This window comes from Macrotis lagotis, unplaced genomic scaffold, assembly GCF_037893015.1.
Source record: "Macrotis lagotis isolate mMagLag1 unplaced genomic scaffold, bilby.v1.9.chrom.fasta BILBYCTG396, whole genome shotgun sequence".
In the NCBI taxonomy this organism is placed as follows: Eukaryota; Metazoa; Chordata; class Mammalia; order Peramelemorphia; family Peramelidae; genus Macrotis; species Macrotis lagotis.
Genome location: NW_027422303.1, coordinates 158,395 through 164,394, shown reverse-complemented (window position 1 = coordinate 164,394; position 6,000 = coordinate 158,395).

Here is a 6,000-nt window from a genome sequence, read left to right as displayed (position 1 = left end):
TTTTCTTTTTGAAAATAACAGTGTATTTGAAATAGAGAAAAATAAAGTTATGAAACAAGATGTGAAAGAAATTTGTATGTAAAGGATATTCAGTTCTAAAGTTAACTTTAAGAGTGCTTGTTTTATTTTTGCTTTAAGAGAATGAGATGTCAGGTTGGAAATCTTATGTTTCAGATGTTTCATATAGGTTAACAGTTAAATGTTCAATTTTTAAAGAAGTAAAGTGGTAAACTCAGAAGAAGAGTGTATAAGAGATTGGGAAGTATATCTTAGCTGCAATTATTTTCAATAATATTGAGTATATGTGAGGGACTAAAAAATGATTGGAAAATTGAAAATTAGGTAGTCCATAATTAGGTAACTTACTGATGAACAAGATTTTGAAGATTTATGTGCTCTAGTTTTGTCAGTATAAGCTATTTTACTGTAATAATATCTAAGCCTGGAATTTATGACTTATTGCTTTGTAGAAGTCATGAGGGAAAATATGAGATAGTTATGACCCTCTGGGTTCCCTGAAATTTTTAAATAATGGGATGGACCTTATTCTAGACCTGTAGATCTAAACAGAAATGCAACAATAGAAAAGAAATTACATACTGCTTTTACATCAACATAAGAGAATGAATTGTATGCTATATTTATGGTATTAAAAGAACAGCAAAACACCTTAACATTTTTGCAGATAATAAGTATAATTTTCATGTGGTCAGACACAATGAAACAACTTTTATTAAACATAGCACTGATGAATAATTATATCAACTCTCTGAATAATTACAAGAAATTATAAGAAATAAATGCAATTCCTTTTTTATTAAACATAAAAATTCCCACCCTGGATTGCCTGACCCTATATATGAAGGTAATCATAGGGCCTAATCAATTAACCCTTCCACTCATCATAAGCTTAGTAGAAGAGCAAGCTAAAACTGTCTCTCACATAAATTTTATCAGAATGCCTCTTTATTTGGGAATGAATTTAAAATTACCAGAGAGCAAACTAAGAATATAGCAAAATCCTGTCTACAATGCACTCCATATTTACCCACCCCTCCAAATTATTCTAAGAATTCTAGGGACCAGGCTCCTAAGAGTTATGGAAGATGGATGGGATTAACTATCTTTTGGAAAAATCAAATTTATTCATGTTTCTGTAAATGCGTTTAATTCATATAAAATGGCAACAGCCCAAAGTTCAGAGGCTACTGAAGGTGCAACTGATCATTCATTCTATTGTTTTGCAGTTATATAAAAATCCATAAAAACAGTTAATGGTCCTGGATATACTTCGAGGGCATGTAAATAATGCTATATTACAATATAAGACATATTATAGGCATTCCCTGTAACCACACTGGTCAAGCCTTAGTAGAAAGGAAACATAAAGATCTTAAGAGATTTCTGGAATACTGAAGAAGAGGAAATATGTAGGGAAAAGAGGGATACAAAAGAGGGGAATAAATCTTGCCTTATATACCATGAATCTTTTAACTTTGAATGTTAAACAACACCTAGAGAAAGACTTTCTAATAAGGATATGCAACATGAAGGAAAGTGCATGGTCATATGGAAGGACCCTAAGGATGGACAATGGAAAGGATTTGATTAATTATTAGCATGGGGTAAGGGATGCTTCTATTTTGTCCACAGATGGAGAAACTGTCTGGATACCAAAAAGGAACATCAGATCGTACAGACCAGATTCATCAAGTAATAGAGAAAATGAATAACTTACATTTAAGAAATAGAAAAAGAAAGGATAAGAGAAGGAAGGACAGACCACACACACTAATTGTGAACAAGGTGGGGCCTGTAAAAGGAACTAAATATTAGACTTATGTTCAAAATTCTCCTTGGGTAACAGCCATATTGTGATGTGAAAAGAATGGCTGAATTTGCATTTCTAGGGGAAGCTGCAAATTATTTGTGACATAATAAAGTCACTATGGGAAATATCAAAGAAGAGATGCTGAAAAGAGAAGTTAGGTATAATTTTTCTGGCTTAAATGGTATGACACCTATATGTTTTTACAAAAAGTGTACTGTTGAATCAAAGGAATCACTCAACTCATCCAAATATTTATAGCATGGGAGCATTTAGGACTTTAGAAATGTTAGGAGTTCCATTTATAGAAAGTCATGAAGGTAGAAAAAATTTCCCATAGAACCATCTTGTTTAAATTTACATGCTTGGGATTTGAAACGTGATTGTTTTCCGCCTTGGGTTGCTTTTCACACCCCATATAGAGGAATTTATGATCATTACTGGAAAAAAAAGAGGGGTAAAAGATTAACTATTACATTTGAATTATTTCACCATTTGTAGGTAAAGAAGTGATGAATAGGGAAAATATAAAAGCAAAATATACTGAAGAATTGTCAGAAAATGTTACTAGAACATGAATGGCACAGAAGACGAATTTATAAATACCTTTACCATTTGATTAATGCATTAGGAAACTCTGTAATGAACATTTTGTGTTAGGGGAGAAAATAGAAAAGTGAGCAAGAAATTGTATGATTATCTTCTCCACCTGTAATTGGTACATGGTTGCATTGTATTACTTCTGCTTTCAGCTTTGTTGTAATTATGATAATCATCATTGTTGTTGGCCTCTCACTTGACAAACTATCTTTGCTCTGAGTAAGAGTGTGTTTCACATTCAAGATGTTAAAAGTCAGAAGAATGGCACACATTTAGGAAGATGTACAAAGAGCCACCAAGAATGGTTTGAAGGCAGATAAGATGGCTGAGGTACTTACTTAAGTATACTTAAGGCCTTTTATAATATATTGAAGTTATAACATTTTGATAACACAAGTTTAGAACCAGTTACTATAGCCTGAAGGGTTGAAGGCCAACAAATGCAACTGTTAGTTTGTTATGTAAACAGAAAAGGGGGAAGTGTTGAAGAACCTCCCAAGAAAGTCTGGGTGAAAGGTCAGCTCACTAAAGTCCAGGCTTATGTGAAAAGCAGGCAAAAGGTTTTCTAAGGAACTCTGCTGTGATTAGATAACAGTGTCAATGTGTGACCTCACTTGTGTGATAGCCTTGTACCTGAAATTGTTGACCTAGGTTACATCCCCTGCAAGATTGAGAGACATTATTGAATTGTTTTATCTTGTATGCTAAAGTTGTGGTTTTCTATTACTAAAATCTGTCTGATACAGTGAATAAATGGCTCTGCTTGTTGCCCTGCTTGCAACCCTACCCATGTGTACACATTTTATTTCTCTCCTGAGCCAAATTAATCCCCCTGCTGGTCAGGGGTGTTAATACTTTCCCTCCTTCTCCCTCATTGTAGTGAGTAATCAGACAGACTTTACATGTGCAAATGTGTTTAGTATATTTCCATAGTATTCATCTTGTGAAAGCAAAATCCGAATTAAAGGAAAAAAGTGAGAAACAAATAAAAATAGATTAAACACATTTTTAAAAGTGAGTATAGTATGCTTTAACCTGCTTTCAGACTGCATAATTTTTCCTCTGGATATAGATGATATTGGCAACACAATTGTGCTTGAGCACCAAGCTGATGAGAGGAGCTGAATCCATAATATTTGATCTTCTCACAATGTTACTATTTATGTGTACAATGTGCTCCTGGTTATTCCTTTTCTAAATATTTTTCTGAAGTTCGTCATTCATGATTTCTTACAAAACAATAGTGCATTCATATACTCTAATATGTTCATTCATTTTCTAATCGATGGATATCCCCTCAATTTCCAATTCTTTGTCCCTACAAACAGAGCTTTTATATGCATGTGTATATGTGTGTGCATGTATGTATGTATTAATATATTTAAATATAGTATGTATGTATTTGTATATTTGTACCTTTTCCCTTTATTCTGATCTCTTTGGGATACAAATGGTGCAATGGTGATGATCATTGCTCTTCATTCTTGAAGAAGACTGACATAAGAAAGGTGATGCCATGACAAGAAATGGAAATGGATTTGAGTGAGATGTTACCACAGTATATCACCAGTCTCAATTTCTCCTCCAGAGCCATCTGAGTCCAGTGATCAGATACAATTCAGGACAACTGGAGATAAACCTGGATGCAAGGCAACCAAGGTTAAGTGACTTAACTAATGTCACTAAGCTAGCTTGGGTTAAGTGTTTGAGGCCAGATTTGAACAGAGGTTCTCCTGACTTGAGGATTCACCCTACTACCTAACTGCCCTTACCTCATAGTATTATTGCTGAATTAAAAAGATGTACAATTTTATTACACTTTGGGCATAGTTTCAAATTACTTTCCAGAATGGTTGAATCAATTCACAGCTCCACCAAGAGTACATTAGTGTCTCAGTTTTTTACATCCTCTCCAACATTGATGATTTTCCTTTTTTTGTCATTTTAGATACTCTAGACTTCTAGATGAAAGGTGGTACTACAGGGTTGTTTTAATTTGCATTTCCCCAATCAATAATTATTTAGATCCTTTTTTATATGACTAGAAATAACTTTATTTTGTTCATAAGTAAAGAAGATGAGTGATCAAACTACCTATACCATTTGACCCATCAATATAGTTAATTGGTCTTTTGGCAAAGAAGCCTAAAGGAAAAGAAAAAGAAACTATTTTCTGAAATGGCTTTAGTAGCTCTCTTTGTGGTACAAAAAAGCCTGGAAATTAGAGCAAGGACCACCAAGTGAGAAATGACTGAAGAAGCTGAAGTTTATGATTGTGATGGAATACTGCTGTACTATTAAAAAAAATTAATTCTATACATTTAGAAAAAATATGGAAAGACTTCTGTGAGAGGAATGAATTAAATAGAAACAAGAGAGCATAGTATACAGTAATATCAATAACGTTTTAAAAAGGACGTTGAGTGAATAAGCTATTTTCATATTAATACTAATTACCTACTAAATGGACATAATGTATATGTATGTATACATGAAGAGATATATATGTATATACATATATACATGTATATTCTAAGATTGGCAGTAGAGGAAAGAGAAATACAGTTGCATAATATTTTGTATAATTGAAGGTGAATTTGGGCATGATAGATTTTCACATTAATATACAATCATCTTTTTATTGACCTATATTGTGGAAATATTGTTTGATTCCAAAAATTAAAAAAATCTCAATAGGAAATGTAAAATTCTTTTAAAAAACTGATTTCACATTTTTATTTAAAAACCCTTAATCTTATTTATTTTATTTTTTAAAGCATTTTTTTGCAAGGCAATGGGGTTAAGTGGCTTGCCCAAGGCCACACAGCTAGGTAATTATTAAGTGTCTGAGGCTGGATTTGACTTCAGGTACTCCTGACTCCAGGGCCAGTGCTCTATTCACTGAGCCGCCTAGCCACCTCCAAACCCTTCATTTTAAATAAAATTTTGAGTTCCAAATTTCTCTCCCTACCTTCCCCCACAAGACTGTAAACAATTTGTTATGTATATACAGTCATACAAAAGCTATTTCCATACTTATGTTGGAGACACAGTTGGAGTGATGTTAGAGGCACAGAAGTATAAGCATCAAAGCCATAAGTTTCCTGAGTCAGTTATATCCTGATAATGGTTTCAGTTGTTTAAAAGAAAAAAAAAACATCCAGCTTATATGTTTTAGGGGTTAAAGGTTAGAATGTTGTTCCCACCACATAACAGCTCTTACTAAATTCAGTAAAGTCCTCCATAGTTGATTCAATTAAATGAAGCCTCCCTATCTCTTAGTAATTCATCATGGTCTATCAGCTGAACCTCAAAACCAAGGAAATCCCTGGCTGATGCCTTTATTCAACTCTTCTGAAAGTTATGTCATCTAAATTTCTGAGAATGGTTTCAATAGCTAACAAGGAAAAATCTAGGTTCCCCCTGCATGATGGAAGGTGATTAGGGTTCCTACAACATAAGGCAACTGGGTGACACAGTAAAAAGAGGACCAGGTGTGGAATTAGGAAGACTTATGTTTATATAGTTAAGTCTAGTCTGAAATACTTGTTATCTGTGTGACCCAGGGTAAG